This window comes from Camelus ferus, chromosome 9 (assembly GCF_009834535.1).
Source record: "Camelus ferus isolate YT-003-E chromosome 9, BCGSAC_Cfer_1.0, whole genome shotgun sequence".
NCBI lineage: Eukaryota > Metazoa > Chordata > Mammalia > Artiodactyla > Camelidae > Camelus > Camelus ferus.
Window position 1 is genome coordinate 27370053 of NC_045704.1, and position 17917 is coordinate 27387969.

General features: G+C 43.5%; 1 pseudogene; it reads left to right on the plus strand.

The window, feature by feature from the left end:
- The first annotated feature begins 2654 nt into the window (after positions 1 to 2654).
- LOC116665729 overlaps positions 2655 to 17917 on the plus strand; it is a 43096-nt pseudogene continuing 27833 nt past the window's right edge.

Sequence of the window (17917 nt, forward strand, 5' to 3'; positions counted from 1 at the left end):
TGAGCACCTGCAGGGGATGCTGTTGCAGGAAGCAGTCACCGGTTTTTTGTTTTTTGTTTTTATTTTTGCATTCACCATCCCTGTGCTATTTACTTTACTTTGCCTTCATAGAGGGGCAGAAGCAGGTTTAAAATCCATGCCACTCTTTTGTTCCATTTACGAGGCTGGTTTTTCTGAGTATCAGGACAACATGGCCTTCTCCTAAGTAGTTGGCTCACTTGGATCTGGTGGACACAGGGACCACTAACGGGGACCTTAGCTTCCTCTATGTTCAGCCAGTGGGCATTCAGAGCCGGGTATGTGGTTTGCTTAAGCAGCTGTGCAGGCCTCCCTGCACTAGCGTTTACTTTTAACCCATGTTGGCAGTAAATAGCTGACTCTGTGTCTGTGCAGCTGACGTCCACCACTGACGGCTGTGTCGTTAGTTTGCAGTAGTGAGACTCCAACACTCCAGTCAACCGTGAAGGGACCTTGCATTCTCACCAACACCCTGGTTCATCTCACCCAAGGGAAGGGTTTCACCACCACCGTCATGCTGGCCATGAGACCTGTTTCTCCTTTCATGCTCTGGTCCAAATGTGGACACTTCATCCTTCACTGACTTGGTCTCTCTTGAGACAGGCCAGACTTTCTGAAAGAGTCCATCACATTCTGGAGGGGAATAGAACAGAAATAAGTGTCGCAAGTAGGAGTCAAGGCTATCTGGGTTGGCAAATGCAGGCTGGGATCTGTGATGGCTGGGCTGTGCCCTGGACACAGGCCTTTCCTGTGGCTCCAGAGAGCCCAGGGGTCGGAGTGAGAACAGCCTTGCCTGGGTTCCCCCATCCTCATCTGCTCACTGGCAGGTGTGTCTGCTAACTAGGAACTCCCCAAACCTCGGGCCCTTCAAAGTTCAGACCACGGGAGAACCTTGAGTCCCTTCTCCTGGATCCTCCTTTGTGAGAATCCAGTGCCTTCTGAGGTGACCAGCGGCAGGAGATGCCTCCCCCTCCAGGGAGCTCTCTTCGGAGGACTGTGACTCACTGCACCTTGCTGTGAGCTTGTGGGGTTCCATCCGTGGTCCTTGCAGAACCAGACTTGAGACTGGCTTAGCGACAGAAATGACAAGACTGATTCCAGGGCAGGGCCAGGGGGAGGGAACAGGGGAAATTGAATGTGACCTCAAACACCTAGGTGGGTTCTGGGTCTGTTACTAAAATCGGGAGCCTGGGAGGTACCTGCCAGGAATCGAACTCTAGAGTAAATGGTGGACATGAGGCATTTTTAAGATGCCGTTTGTCATCCAAGTTAGGACTTCAAAGAGGCACTTGGGGCTATGAGACTGGGGCTCAGGTGAAGGAGCTGGACTATAGATACACATTGGGAATCTTCATTCTTAGCTGGTGTTCACAGCCATGCAGGTGGATGAGCTCATCTCGAGAGGTGCAGACTGAGGCTGAGTGGGGGCAGGGCTGTGACTGGGTTGGAGGAAAGCCCAGACCATGCAGCTTTGGTGTGTCAGTCAGCGGCATTTGGGATTTTCAGAGCAATGGCATTTATCCTTAAGGGTCTGGGGGTTGGGCAGTGCCACCCAGGAAGAAATCTGAAGGGAGGTTTTTGGCCACATGTGCGCATCTTGGGATGATGCAGAGGCTGCAGTGTCAGGGAGGGGAACTTCCTCAGAAGCTGGAGTGGGAGTGGGGAGTGGGGAGAAAGTAGTCACATTCACCTGTGAGGAAGGGAGGGGGCCTAGGGAGTCCCCACCCTAGAGGACTCTCTTTCCCACGAACAAAAGGCAATCAGACAGATTTGAGGTGAGAAGGGATGGGCGCTGGGAGGGGAGCCAACCTGGAGAATGGTGCTTGGACAGTTCTGGAATAGTCTCCCTGCAAAATAGATTTAAAAAAACCCAGACTCTTAAGAACATTGATAGTGACTGGGGAGGAGATAGTTCTTTTTCTGGCCTGCTAATGGTAAGGCATGTATCTGGGGACACACAGAAGAATCGGGCAGTCTTTTCCAGGGGCTTGACCCTTACCAGGGGGAACAGTGCAAGTTTAAAGGGGGAAAAGAGCAGTGGAGGGAAACTAGCCAGGCCCTGTGTCAGGTACCAGTCGGCCGCCCTACTTGAGTGTTGCATTGACACCCATGCCTCCCAGGTGGGCGGTGGCAGCCCCCTTTTGCGGATTGGGAAGCCTTCTCAGAGGGGTTAAGAAATTGGTCCGTTTAGCGGCTAGTGAATGCTGTAGCAGGATTCAAGCAGGGCCTTGTCAGACTTCAAGGTCATGTTCTCTCTACTGATTCCTGTACCTCCCTGTTGTACCTGGAATGGTGAAGTGGGTCAGTTTTGGAGCCTTTCAGAAAAAGTACGATTTAAGTGCCTCAGGACTGTTTCACAAATCTCAGTGTTCTTTGATGGTTCAGAAGCACCGCAGTGCTTTATGCTCCACAGATGTAAAGTCTTACTCCTTTGACGATGATGTGGTTATAAATGACGTACAGGTGCAAAACCAGACTTAGCAGCTTCTGAAGGGAAACTCTCCAGTTCTCCCTTGATCAGCTTTCTTCCGCACTGATGTAACTGTGCTGCAACGTAGGCCTGAGCTTTCCATATGGAGTGAGGGTTTGATATCCAAAGTTAGCATAGAATGGTCAGATGGAGAAAATTGATGTTGACAATTTATTTTTGGGTTTCATTAGACAAGATGCAGTATCACTTAATGGCCCACATAACGTATGAAATTGAGTACAGAACATTGCATTTCTTACTTTCTACTGAGAGCTGTCTTGCAACGTAAGGTTGTCTGCTTTGGAACTTCAGCTCAGCCACTAGGGCGCCTGTCAGTGTGTTGGTGTGATTGTATTTACACAGTGCATGTAATCTGGGCTTCCTCAGCCCCAAACACTCCAGTGCAGAATCATAGGCTGTAGCCATCACTTAGTTATACAAATACTTCTACAACTATATGATACAAAAAAAAAAAAAAAAGAGAGAGAGAGAGAGATTGCCTTTATCAAAGTTCCTTTGATTTTAACTGCAAACTGTTGTTGAGCAGCTCTGGTTTCCTTTGGATATGAATATGTACATTTCTTTGCATGTAACTTGGATTTTAGACTAGAACACCAACCTCTTGCTTTCCATGAGCCACAAAAATCATAGCCAAATGACATACGTATGAAACATTTTATTCTTTTCTTCTGAGACAGAATCCTTGAATCTGGGACTTGGGCTGTGATTTTGCTTTTTGCTCTTCCCACCCCTCTTGTCGTCTCACTCCTTTTTCCCACGTGGCCTCCAAGAGTTCATGGTCTCAGAGGAGCAGGTGGACAAACACCAGTTGGTCGCCAAGCAGTCCTGCTGTAGAGGGAGCCCAGCCAAGAGCTAAAGGACATCATCAGAGAGGGCTTCCTTGAAGAAATGGGCTCTACATTCAGTTATGAGGACAGAGTAAGAGTCAGCCAGGAGAAGGAATCAAGAGGGTGACTCAGGTGGCAGGAGCAGCCCGGGTAGAGGCCTGGAGGCTTGTGGGGTGGGGACTCGGGGAGAGTGCACTGTGTGGTCCAGGGTGGAGGGTGCCCCTGCTTGGGAGGACACTGGAGTGGGCCTAGGGGTGGAGGGCTTTGGAGGAGCTTGGTTTCTACTATAACTGACACAGAGGAGGCAGTGAAGGGTGTCAGCAGGAAGTGACCCTCAGGAGAGGTACTCCTGGTTTTGCTTCTGATGTTCTACAGAAAGAAGGGGTCGGGATGGGCGAGAGCAGCTCTGCCTGTCCCTTTGAGGTGCACCCCTTCATTCATTTATTCATAACACACGCAATTCTGAGTGTCTAGGGGAGAGGGGTTGGACCCACAGTAGTAAGCAAAATGTACTTGTTTCTTGAGAGCTTAGCAGTGTCAGAAGTTGACTTAGTGTAGAATGTTCTAGAAACACAGCAGGGGCACCTAACCCAAAGTGCGGACTTTGAGGGAAGGAATGCTTCCTTGAGAAACAGTCAAAATGAGCCTGGAGGCAAGTGGGAAGTAGCAGCAGGTCAGGGGGCCCCTGAGGTCACTGGGGACCTGGGTACTGAGGTGAGGCTGGGTGAGCAGGGTCGGGGGTGAGGCTAGAACTCTACCAGGGAGTCTCTGAAGGGTTTGAAGAGGGAGGGTGATGCAATCAAATTTGTGCTTTGGGAAGGCTGCCCTGGCTCTGTGTGTGTGTGTGTGTGTGTGCGCATGTGCGCGCGGGTGTATGTAGTGGGGAAGAGAGGGAGGGTGCCACCAACTGGGGGGGTCATTAGAAGACCATTCACAGGCTGGGAGGTGACCAGTGGGAGAGGGGCTTCGGGGCTGCTTGGGGATGGTAGGGGCAGTGTGGAATGCCGGATTTCCTCATGGGGAGGGCTTATTAACGGGGACCCCCTAGCGGCACCTTGTGGCTGGAAGAAAACGGATGCAGCCAGGTGGACTTTTCTCTTCTATCTCCTGCCTTGTGTGATGATCTTAGCTCAGCCAACATTTGGAACAGAAGAGCTAAGTTTCAGGGTAGTCCAGGACTTTGTTGAGCTCGTTCGAGTGAGATCTGATAGGATTTAGGCTTGTGTTGAGATCTGCATGTTCACTTAGCTAGAAACGTCCCGTCTTTTGGATTTCCATAGGGGTATTTATTCTTGATAAAGATTGCTTTCTTGGTGAGAGGAAATTTAATACAGCTGCTGTCTTTCTCAAAAAAAATCTTATCTTTTAAGAAATTTAATATTCAAAAGAATAGCAAAATTTAAAAATGATAAAGTAAGGCTTTGGTGTAGTTTCTTTGGTTTCTGAGTTAATGTAGAGTTAGAGCCTTTGCATTACTTAAATAGCACATCCTTGTCAGTATTTAAAGAGCTGTTAGTGAGCGCCCCAGGCCCCACTTCTCAAAGCATCATTAAATCTTGCTCTGAAATAGTGAAGTCATAAAGTTCTTGTTGGCAGAAGCCAAACAGTTGGTTTATAATTTGCAGCATAGCACCCTTTATAAAATAATAATAGGTTCAAAATTAAGAAAGTGGAAGATAATTGATTTTTTTAAAGCTGAAACATAAACTTTCTTGTGTTAATGTTGCAACTGGAAATTTCGAAAAGAAAAATCCTACTGTAATATCATCTACGTGGAATACATATATGTCTATCACGTTTGCAATGTAACTGCGCAGTGGTTTTTGAAGTCAGGACCATTCCAGCTGAGATACTGGCAGTGATGGTTGCTGGTTTTCAATGGAAGACCCTAAATTTGCCTTCTTAGCTTTTTTCTTTTGTTTACTTTTCTTTTATTTCCCCCTCTCTCTCTTTTATTTATTATTTATTTATTTATTTATTTATTTATTTATTTATTTATTTATTTATTTATTTATTTATTTTGTAGGGAGAGGGTTGAGTAGTGTTTTGCCAGCATGATTTTGGGGCAATTTGGGGGCAGATATCGTGCACCAGCAGTGAGATATTTCCATGCATTTTACTTTCCGGACATCACCAGGGCACTTGTGGGGGTTTGTGCCTGCAGGCCGGGATGCTGCAGGACTCCCTGGTCCATCACCGTTATGTCTTGGAGCTGCTCCAGTCAGTGAATGACTTTCTGTGGCTTGGAGGTAAGGTGATCTGATGCAGATGATCAGATGTGTAACTAAAGTACTCTTACTTGAAATAAGAGAAAACCTAGCAAAAATGGCTCTAAAATACAGGATGAGGGAGGAGTATTTGCTGAGCTGCTTGCAGTGGGGAATATTCTCAGGTGACTCCTTCATTGTGTCTCCTGTCACTCCCCCCCCCAGCCCTGCACGGCAGTCATGCTGAAGCAAGCATGCACTTTCTCAGAAACGCGCTGAATTTCCTTGTGCCTCTGTTTGTTGGCTTTTTTTTTTTTGAAAGCACATCTTGCCCTTTGCTTAAATGCCATCCCTGCTAGTCACCTCTTACACTCATTCTTCTGGACCTCGTCCATACATAGCTGCTGAATGGATGAACAGAATGTAGTATCTCCATGTAGTGGAACATTATTCAGACGTAAGAGTGAATAAAAAAGAAAAAGGGGAATATGAAAAAGGCCACCTGCTCTGGGAAGTCCACCCTGACTGCTCAACCCGCCCTTTTCCCTTTGAAACCCAATCACTTATGCTCCTCTCTACTCTTTTTGATAGTACTTACCACCTTCTAATAACTTTAACATTTTCAAAAAAAAAAAAAGAGAGATGCTGATACCACTTCAACATGGACAAGCCTTGATAACAGCACGTTAAGTGAAAGGAACCAGACACAAACGGCCACATATTGTTGACTTCAGTGATCTGAAATGCCCAGAATAGGCACATGCAGAGGCAGAGAGCAGGTGATGGTTGCAAGGGGCTGGGTGGAGGGGGGTTAGGGGAGTGACTGCTAGTGACAGGGGTGTTCTTCTGGGGTGATGAAGTGTTCTGGAAATAGATGGTGGTGAGGGCTGCACAACCGTGAGTGTGCAGAAGACTGCTGAGCGCTGTCTCTGGGAGTGCCTGTGGTTGGGGGCGGCTTTATTTTGTTCTCATCCGTGAAGAGTCATCTTGTGCTGAGGCCATTCTACTCCTGTGAGTGGTGAGGCTCAGAGACTTTGCAGAGTCATGTGTTATTTTCCCCCTTGCTGAGTGTAGGCAAAAAAGGTTTAAGCCTGAGAAAGTGCTCCATCTGCAGAAATGTCTTTCAGTTTTGCATGGTGTAAAAATCTTGAGAGATTTTTAATCGTTGAGGACAGCCTGTGGGGGGAAACAGCCCGTGAAGCCTGGGTGACACTGGGAAGAGCCGCGCTTCCATCCCTGACAGGGGTGGGGATTTCACCCCCGTTCAGGCAGTGAAGGGCCCAGACCCGTGAGCGGAGTTGACAATCGTGAATATTTACGTGTATCCGCTGCTTCATCTTGGATATTAATTTCAAGCTGAGTCAGTTTGTGGCGGCAGCCTCATCCTACATCAGGAATCTATAGTATCTGCTCTTTGAGGTGAAGACCTGACAGACTTGATTATTTAACAGTCTCCCTTGAATTGATATCTCAGATTCCTTTGTCAATAGTAAAACAGCAGAAATATAGACGTCCTTTAATGCCGATGTGACCTGGAGCAGGTTTAGTCTCTGTGCCTCAGTGGCCTTATCTGCGGGTGGGGAAGATGATAACAGTGCTTCCCTCAGAGGGGCTGGTGAGGGGAGAGTGAGGAGCACAAAGGGAGGACTTACACGAGATGCTCATGAATGACAAAATTTAGTGCTCTCAGCCTGGTGAGGCCTCAGGGGCAGAGATGGCCGAACAGAGCAGTCCTAGCCGGAGCTCGATCCGTGTTGGCAGCTGTTATGATCAGTATCACCACTGTGGGTTATCAGGCAGTTTTAAGACTTGGTAATATGAATTCATGAATAATGTTAAAAGATTAGACAACTCAGATCCGGTTTACATAGTTCTCAAGATTTCCTATGAGAAATGGATATTTTTTCCCCATCTTAAATCTGAGTTGAGTCTCTAAAAAAATTCTGTATTCCTCCATCTTTTTGATTTAATTCTCCATTTCTTGAAAAAAAAAGTCTTTAAATGGAGTTACTGGTGTCTGAACTGAGGGTCTCATGCATGCTGAGCACATACTCTCTCAAGTGAGGTATAATCTCCCCCGTGATTTTTTTTAAACTTTTCTTTCTTAGTATTCAGAGGTTAGAGGCCTCTAATTCTTTTTCTGGAGACATGTCCATGAACCTGTAAATCTATAATTAGTGGACAAAATTTGATTTATTAAAAAATTCCAATAGAACATTCTGCAATCCATTCAAAAGGAAATGCTCATTGACATAAAATGTTTCTCCTTTATGGTGATTTCTAATTTTTTGTCTGCCTTAACTTATTAAAAGTAATCCTCATCATCATAATGACCAAGCTTGCTCTGAGTGGACACCTCCCTAAGGCTAAAATGCTTTCCTCATGTTTTACCTCATAGCAGGTGTTTAAGGGTAGGTATCAGTGTCTCCTTTTTTGCAGCTGAGGGATTGAGAGATGGGGCAGCTTGTCCAAAATCTCACACAGCTGGCGCTGGCAGACTCAGGGCTGGAACCCAGGCTGCACAGGATGCTTTCTCAATGGCTCCTCTGATCAGCCCCGTGTTGAGTGGTTTCCCGAACTCCTGTGAGTCCATAAATGAACGATTTTAGCGATCTCAGTTTGATGAAGCCTTCAAAGGAGAGACACCAGTGAGAATGTGAGACAGAGTGGCATAAATTGAAATTGTACATTTTCACAAATGTTGCATTCTCAGGCAATGACTTAAAAAGTTTATATTTTTTTATTTTAGTGCTCTGTAAACACTAAAAACAAAACATTAAAAATGATTATAGTGCAAAATAGGAGTGGGCTTTGAAAGTCCAACCATTGCTAATGATGTTGCTTGTTTTTCTCTAGTGGTGCTTATTGACAGAAAAATTTACAAAGACTGAATTGGTTCTATGTAGTCTTAGTATGGAGGAAAGTTTTGTCAGTGAATATTGTAAGTAAAATCTTTACTCTTTTCTTTCCTGATGATGAATATGTAAGTTGTTTTCATGGCTTAAGTACATTTCCTCATTTGTGAAATTTGAGTGATGCCGTTTACCTTGTTTGACTGTGAGATGTAGACGCCTTGTATACGAAGCACCCAAGAGCTGCTTAGTAAAAATATGCTGTCACAAGGACAGATAGTTTAGAAGGATCAACTCTGAATACTAAAGAGGGTGGCTTGTTTCTGATGCATATTCAATATGCATATATATGAATATATGAATATGGCTTAAAGTAACAAGGATTCAGGGTTTTGTGTGTGTGTGCAGTATGAAGGTTTAATGAAATCTGTATCATTCTAGTGAGACAGGGACTAGTTAAATCACCTTAAGCAGACGGCCTTGAAGATTATTTACACAGAATGTGTGTTGTTACAACTCAGAATTCATGTTGCCGTGTAACCATCCACTCAGACATTTAAATTCGTAGAAATCTGACCAGAACTATTAAGTTTAGAAAAATCCACATTGATCATTTTAAGGGAATAAGCTTCTTTCTTTTGTGATTAAAGAAATTTTGATTTATTTTTCTGCATGCTTAATAGGTTTTAAAATATCAAAACATTGATTTGACATGTCACTTTTTTTAATAGAATAAAGCTCATGCTGTTTTAATGTGCAAATAAATGTTTTTGTATTTCAATACACTTGTATGATTTCCTGGCTCTTTGAGAAGTATTTTGCAAGATACTTAGATTACCTACTGTTGGAAAAATACAGACGTGACTTTTATGAATAGAGGTCTAGTACAGATCTGTTGGTTTTTGCTACAGTGCATGACATGAGGCCTAGGAGAGAGAGCTTTGCTGCTGATTGCCGGAAGGACAGATCCCAGATCTCAGTCTCCCCTCCTGTAAAATGAAGTGGCTGGACTGGATTCTTTCCTCTTCTAAGATGAGTTTCCATGAGCCTGTGTCTTTTGTTTATATTCAAGAGTATTAGCAATGTCAGATTAAATACTGAATACCCCTCCCTTCCCCGAAGCAAACTGCAGTATGTGCTACATAAGCTTTTAGTTATCTGATTCTTGTTTCTGATTCAACAGGCAATTTTTGTGTTGCATCTTTCCCGGCAACCTGGAAGGTCTTTTTAGCCATAGGAGGCGCTGTTGCACCTTCATACAGTCTTAATTTTCCTGTTTGTAAAAGAAGGCTTAACAAATATTTTTTTGCTTTGATTCCTTTGCTTAGTGCTTCAGAATAGCACAATGTCCATTATGTCTGTCTACCTGGAAAAATTATTCTGCTTATATCTTTGTTTTATTCTGTCATCTCGCTGTGAACATTTCAGACTTGCTGTGCAAACAATGGCAAAATCGGTCTTTTATTCCAGTGTTAGCAACCAGTGAGCCGGGATTTTATAAAGCAGCTAGAAGCGGCCTCTTGAGCACCTTAAAGCTGAAAAGTGTACTGAGTTCCCTGAGTATTGACCCAGCCGCTGTGTGTCATTTGGTGGGAGGTGATTTTGTACATATAAGAAGGGGTGTAGTGATTTGACTTGGGTTTGCGTGCACGCGCTGCCACTGAGCCACGTGAGCCTGAGTCAGTTTGTTCTGAGTTTCTCCCTCGTCTGTGAGATGGGGATGCTCGTATATGCTTTGCAGAATTGTGAGAATTAGAAATTATGTAAATTGTTTAGCACAGTGGGAATGTCAAAGGGCTCATAAAGTTTAGCTCCTGTTTTGTATGAAGCCATCATTTTACAGTCTTTGGCAATTACTAAGAAACAGGAAAATAAGAAAAGCTGGTTTTATGATGAAAGATATTTGAGGAGGTTCCATAGTTCCTATACCCATAATTTAGCATCAGCAAAGTCAGGACCGTTACACAGTCGCCCTGAACCAATGTTAAGCCACAGAATTTTTTGGTACTTCATATATATTGGGGCTTAAGTGGACCCAATACTTATACACATGTTTTCTCCAGCAGCCAACTGAGAGATGACACAGAAGAACAGACAGGCGATAAATGTCTCCTTTATTACTGATGAAGCCACGTTCTCCATGAAATTCAGGGCTGTGGGAAAATGCGTGTCATGATACTGTGTCCCAGAATTAGAGACTCACGCAGTCCCAGTTAGCTCTGGGCCACAGCGAGCCTTCCCTTAAGATGATCTGCCCCATCCTGCACAGGGCTGCCCTGCCATGGAGCTGAGCATCCCGGGTGCTTCCCAAGGGTGGCCAACACTGGAGGGAAAGGAAAGGTTTCATATGCCCTGCTTGTCTCTCCGGACTCACACCTCAATCTGTTATTGTGAAGAGTGCTAGCCGTTGGCCAGGGGTCAGGGGTGTGAAGGGGGAAGCACTCTCCATGGACCAGAGGAGTGTGGAGGAGGCATCCCTTCTCTCAGTTTAAACAGGTGGTGGGATGCAAGAGAAGGGTGCTCCCCAAGAGTTTATAAGAGGGGAAATAAGGATTTCCTTTGGGACTCAGACTAGCCATGAAACACAGAAGATGATTAGTAGGGAGACTTGTAAATCACTTTCTTATTAAATTCACATTTGTTGAGCACCAAAAATGTGCTACATTCTTTTCTGAGCGTTTTACAGAAATGAATCCTTCAATCTTCACAACAAGTGAGTAAGGGAGATTTGATTGTTATCCCAGGTTTACAATGTGGAAATTGAGGCACGGAGAGAGTAAGTAAGTTGGCCAAGGTCACAGAGCTAGTAAGTGGCAGAGCTGGTATTTAAACCCTGGCTGTCTGGTTTCCAGGCTCCCAGGGATGGGCTTTGGGTGTTTAGAGGTATCTGCATCCCTGGATCTCTGTACCTCTGTGCATCACTTAGCCCAGAAAGGACAGGGAAAGGAGAGTTACACAGGTGCTCACAGTCGTGTCTCAGCCACTGTCCACGGACAGTGCACCGTGATTGGCGTTAAATGTCTTCTGGGCAGCAGATCTGTTCGTATAACAGAAATTTAGTCCATTGAGTTAATCTAGAAACCCTTCCTGCTCTGCTTCTGTCCATGGTTGCCATGTGACTGCCTGCCCGTGATTGGGCCGTTGAGGAGAATCTGTACTCATAGTTGAACTCTGATATTTCAGTCTGGTTCGTAGTTTCACATCTCCTGTTACATTAATAAATTCAATTTCTGGTTTTCTTGCATCAGTCTCTCATGAGTTTGGTTAATGTGACATCAGTCCATGGGAGCCCAGGGTTGCTGACGGTATATTTTCTGAGCACGTTGTGGCACTTCTACCCGTGCGGACCTGGGTGGAAGATTTCCGCCTTCCGCACTGATTTCCCCGAACAGCAGGGTCCTCTCCCACCCCCGGATGTGAGGCTGGGAGCTCTCAGAGTAGGCCAGTCAGAGGCCAAGTCCACCAATCAGAAAATGATGAAGTCCTTGGAAGTGGGTTTAATAGAAAAAAAGGGCTTCCAGGTAGTCCGATGGGCTGTTCGAGTCCATTTGGTGAAAAGCTATCCACTGTTTCTGGTTGAGCTGCTTCTTTGCTGTTGAAAAGTCTGGATTACATGGAGGGATTTTAAAAAGCAGAAAGGTGTGATTTCATGTGGTACATCCACACCGGTGAGAAGTGATGGATGACCGCCTGTGTGAGGCATAGACAGAGTCTTACAAACTTCATAAAACAGCTTTAAAAGCTCTGCCATCTGAGTGCACTTCATATGGGGTCCAATTCATGACTGGGCATGCTGAGAGGGCAAATAATTGATAATGGCAGAAAGGACACGGAGGCATCAAAAAGGTCTCAGTCATGTTCCCTGTTTAAAGGATGTGGCACAATGTAATATATTTGAGCTGGTTCTTCACTGAACAGTTTTGAGTGTTTTCTGGGACTCCCCAGTGCACCAAGGTTCCGTGCAGCTGGGTGTCCCCTCAGTGCAGCTCTGTCAGCGCTCATCCTGGGCTGACGTGGTGTCACGGGGAGCAGGACGGTCAGCGTCCCCGGCTCCTCCGAGCTCCGTTTCTTCATCCGCAATGCTGGGTTTCTCTTCGGTGTCTACTTAGTAGGGTTGCTGAGAATCACACGTGATGGTTGTCAGGGGCGATTTGTGGTTGTCTCTGTGATTGTCATATAGTGAATATTTGATAGAAACTCTTGTTTTTTATTAAAATTATGGCTCCTAGATTGCAGTGGTTTTTAGTCTGCATTTACTCTTTTTATAAATTTATTCTTATTTTTAAATAAGCACTTATTTTTATTTATTTTTATGAAGGTACTGGGGACTGAAGCCAGCACATTGTGCATGCTAAGCAGGTGTTCTACAACTGAGTAATACAGACCCTCCTTGTCTGAACTTAAAAATAAATATTTCAATACACAAAATAGCTCTTAAACACCATCATGGGACCTATTTTCTGTATAGACAATTGAATACATATGCTATTTCAATAAGAATAAATGTTGTTGGGACATACTTTCTGAATCTGTTTACTGTGTTTAAAAACGATCATAGGTAGTGATAAACACGAGTCTTGGATCCACTACTTAGGGTCTGTTTTGCCATCATGGGAAATTATATTCTACAGAGAAGGCTAATTGGGTCTCGTTGATATTTGGATGATTTAGCAGATGATGAAGGCTTTCAAAAGCTGACAGTTTTGTATTTTAAACTAACTACAAAGTTATCTTCTATAAATTGGAAGTCCTCAGCTTGTGAATTGCCCAGTAATTCAGTGTGTACATGTCTGTGTCTCTGTGAACGTGTGTGTGTGTGTGTGTGTGATTTCAGGAAGGTAGAAATAAGTTCCATATAGCCTTCTGATACCTTTCTCTTCCAGTTCAAGGTGTAGGCATATATTTATACAAATAAATTGATACTCTTTTGTCATTTGGCATATTGGTGGGAATAAAAGGTTCTCATACTTGTTTCAGAAGGGTTGGGGAGAATGAGCTTAGAAAATAGGAGGAGATAGAGGCAGGAAGGTTCTTTACTCTTTGTGCAGGATGAGAAACAGTAGCTTTTCTTTTTTCTACTAAAGCAAACTGGCACTGAATTGTAACATACTATTACTCAGAATTGCTTTTCTGATCAGATACGAGTGCCTCAGATTTTTCAAGGCAACATGAATGATGAAATGTGTTTTAGCAGTTATCTTTAAATGTAGTTTTATTTTTTAAGTAAAAGGCTATAGCCTGTTCTTTCTTCCAGCGTTACAAGAAGTTCCCATTGATCCAGGTACATGATAATTGTGCTTAGTTTCTTCGGGTTATTGTTTTTTTTTTTTTAAGTGCTTGTTTCATTGTGGTGTGAATGAATGTTTAAAATTTCTGGATTTTGATGTTTAGAACATGCTGATTTATCAGAACTGTTAAAAACCTGATTGTTGTTTGGTCCTCGTTTGGTGGGGCAACCTATTGATTTCTGTTGTCTGTTAAAGAGGGAAATTCTTCCTCTAGCCTGTAGATCATTAAGTGAATGGTTTGCAGTGTGCCTTTAAAATTCTTTGAATGCATTGAGCATGTTTGTCCAGTGAATTTTGAATTGACTCATAGTAATGACTTTGTTTGATTCTGTGGCTTTTGCTCCTCTCCACATGAATTTGAATTCTCTGTTGCATTTTGTATACGTGTTCTTAACAGGGGAAGAAATTTTGCATTTTTTACATAGGTGGGTTTTCCTATCCCCTCTGAATGCCTTCTGTAATTGATACAGCGAAAATCTGTTATTGCAGTGCTTAATTATTTCATAAACTATTTTTTGGCTTAATCAGAAACAATGACAAAGAATGATAATAAAAAACATGAAAACCTTCCTTCCTTTGAAGAATAGAAATGAGGTGGTCAGGCTCACGCGTGCTTTGTACCTGACACCCTTACTTTCATGTCATTGTGTATCATGATTCGGAGATGGAGTTGCTTCAGGTTTGTAGATTTTTGTTTTAACATTTGTGTTGAATTCATTCTCTAGGCTGATGTTTCCTGTTGCGTTTGTGGAAAGTGTAGGATGAAGGGAAACAGATGCTACGTTTTGTATTCAGGAGGCCTGAGTTGCTGAAGAGAATAGAGTAGAGGGTGGGCTGAGGAACAGAGTGACACTCCCTCACCTCCAGGCTGAAATTGATGAACAATGAAATCAATTAGGTGTATCGGTATTTATTTGACCAATAGAAGTCAGAGGGCCCAGACTGTCTAGTTATGCGCAATGGAAAGTACTGAATTCACCTGCAGAATTAGGTGATTTACCAAGTAGAAGCAGCTTAGAGCAATCAGAAAAATCAGTTCTATGATGAGATATAAAAAGAATATAATATCTATTATTTCTGAAACTTTTCTATGTTAAGTTGTGTAGAGCTAAAATTAAGTTCCAAGCACCAGGAGTTAAGAGTCTGGGTGGTTCTGTGGGATCGTTATTCAGGGATGTGTCTAGACCCTGCTGGAATGGCCGAAGCTGGCAGGAAAAGACCCAGAGCCAGGATTTGTCATCCTAGGGTGTCCTCCATAATGGTTCCATGTGATAGCCCATGATTGGGTTAACAAATTTAACAGACACCAGACGCATGTCAACCTTAAGAAGAAAAAGTGTGCTTAGTAACTGCTTTCAAGCAAGCACCTGTGCATCCTCACTCCTGTCTCCTTGCCATAAAAAGCAGAGACAATGCCTTGCTTGCATATTTGAGGTTTTAGATAGCACTCTGTTCATTGCACAGCAATGACCCAGGCCCTCAGCTATAAATGCTGGGCGTGCGTGCTGTTAGATAGTCTATTATCCCCAAAACACGGACCTGGCTGGACTGGTGGTCTGCTTTGTAATGAATATCTAAAGAATTTATCTTGTTCCCCTCTCCCCATGACTCCCCTAAAGGTAAACTAAGCCTTTTTACTCATTGTGGATTCTACAATCTCTGTCTCATCCTGTCTTTCCCCAAGTTCCTGTTTACTATCACACAACTGTTAAAGACTATTTTCTTTGATTATACACAATAAATATGGGAGCATTTGAGAGGCTCTTGGAGTTGGCTCCCTACTCCCTCTCGCTTTCTTTCCTTTTTCCACAGTCTTGAGTCATTCATTCCATGTCGGTAAGACTTCTGCCAGCCAGAACCCACAGTTCCAGGTGAGAAGGATGCAGACTTTATCTCTCCTACCCGAGGGAGAGAGAGAAGAGAATTGAGATCTGCTCCCCCGTGGTCCCTTCCTGCCCCAGGGCCACTCCAGTTCACCTGCAGCCTTCTGGCCTCTGCTCTCAGGGCCTCTGTCCCAAGACTGACATCAGCCTTTTTTTCCCTTGTCAATATTTCCTGTGCCTTTCAGGAGTTGGTCTCTTCTCTGCAATTCCACCCTGGCAGATGTGATGGTGGTCAGCGTGCTGGTGGGCAGTCATTTGGGGACTCCCAGGAGCCATTCTGATTCTCCTGAGTCTCTCATTCGGGGTTACAAAACTGTCGAGAACCGGAGGAAGCCCATTCACGTGAGGTCAACACAGTATTACATCACTTTCATTTTATTTTTGAATTTTCAGTGGAGAAATTATTTGTAACAAACTGTTCCAGATTTTCGGCCGCCTGCTTTCCTCACCACTATTTCCTTGTTGGCTCTGGTGCTTGTTTAAAGAGCCAGGTTTCTTCTCTGGTCATTTCTAGCAGCTGGGCTTGCCGAATCCTTGATCTGCATTTGAAGCAGAATGCTTCTTCGTGATGTCAAACTGATTTTCCTTGTCATGTCTTAATATTTTGTGTACACTCAGCAACTGTTTCAAGTGAAATGCTCTTGTCCAATTTCGGTTAACTCACATTTGCTGAACTCCTGCTTTCATGCTGAGGGCAGTTTCTTCTTCCTGTAATAAAATTTAGCAATTTGCATTTACTATGGGAAGGTACTGGCCCGAGGTGCTCTCGTTCTTAACAGTTTTAATAACAATTCACCCATTAAAATGTACAGTGGTTTTTACTCTATGCCCAGAATTGTGCATCCCATTCAATCTTAGAACATTTTCATCCCCCCAACAGGAAGCTCCTTACGCATAAGCAGACATCCCCATCTTCCCCATCCTCCCACAGCCCCAGGGAGCCACTTTTCTCTCTCTGTGGGTTTGCCTCTGCTGGAAATTTCATGTAAATCGAGTTACTTCATGTAAGTGGAAGCATCTATTGTGACTGACTTCTTTCACACTGAGTAACGTTTTCAATATTTGTCCACGTTGTGGCCTGGGTCAGTACTCTATGCTTTGCTATTGCTGAATAATATTCCTCTGTATGGCTGGGCCCCTCTGTTTACCCATTCATCACGTGATAGGCATTTGTGTTGTTTCTGCTTTTTGGCTGTGATGAGTAATGGCACCGTGAATATTCCTGTAGGAGTTTTTATGTGAACATTTGTTTTCAGTTCTCTTACGTGTGTGCCCAGGAAGCAAAATTGCCTGGTTATTCAGAAACCAAATGTTCAACTCTCTAAGGACCTGCCAGGCGTTTTTCCAAAGTGGCCAGGCTGTGTTACATCCTCACCAGCAACGGCTGCGACCTCTGCATCTTCTGTGTCCTCATTAGTGCTTGTTACTCTTTTTTTGATTATAACCTATTGTAGTGAGTGTGAAGCGGTTTCTCCTAGTGGTTTTGACTTGATTTCCCTTACAGCTAATGATATTGAACATCGTTTCGTTGTGCTTATTGGTCATTTGTATATTTTCCTTGATAAATGTTTTTCAGATCCTCTATTCATTTTTTAATTGAGTTGCCTTTTTATTGTTGAGTTGTAGGAGGTTCTTTTTGTTTTTGTTTTGTTTTTTTTTTTTTTGGTAGATACAAATTCCTTATCAGATAAATGATTTGAAAAAATTTTCTGCTGTGTGTTGTTTTTTCACTTTCTGGATGGTGTCCTTTGAAGCAAAGTTTTAAAATTTGATGAACTCCAATTTATCTCTGTTTTCTTTTTCCTTGTGCTTTTGGGGTAATATTTAATATCTGAGGTATTTTATTTAAACTTTTATATATAAAATAACTTAATTATTAGGACCGTTCTAGGAGACGGGTGCTGTTGTTGTCCCCAGTCTATGGATAGGAGACTGGGATGCAGAAAATTTCACTGACTTATCAGTGTCAAAGCTACCCAGTGCTGTGGGAGTTCAGACCCTCATGTTTGTCCCCAGCATCTGTGCTCTTCACCACCATGCTCCACTCCTTCCTGGAATCGTTAATGAAAAAGTCTTTACTTTTTTGATTTCTTGTTAGTTTTTGTTTTTCTCATTGGGGCCTCATCTCCTCATTTTCCTTAAAGAGATCAGTGTAGGTTTATTTTAGGTCTCATGTAGGCAGAAGCATTGCTATCAGTTAACTTCTTTATTACTCACTCCCCAGTGATGGCTGTTGCTAATTGACCTAATGAAGTCTTGCTTTAGTCTTTCCTTCTCATGACACTAACAACAGAGTCATGACTTACAGAATGCTTAAAGAAGAAAGTACTTGATTGATTTTATTTTGCTAC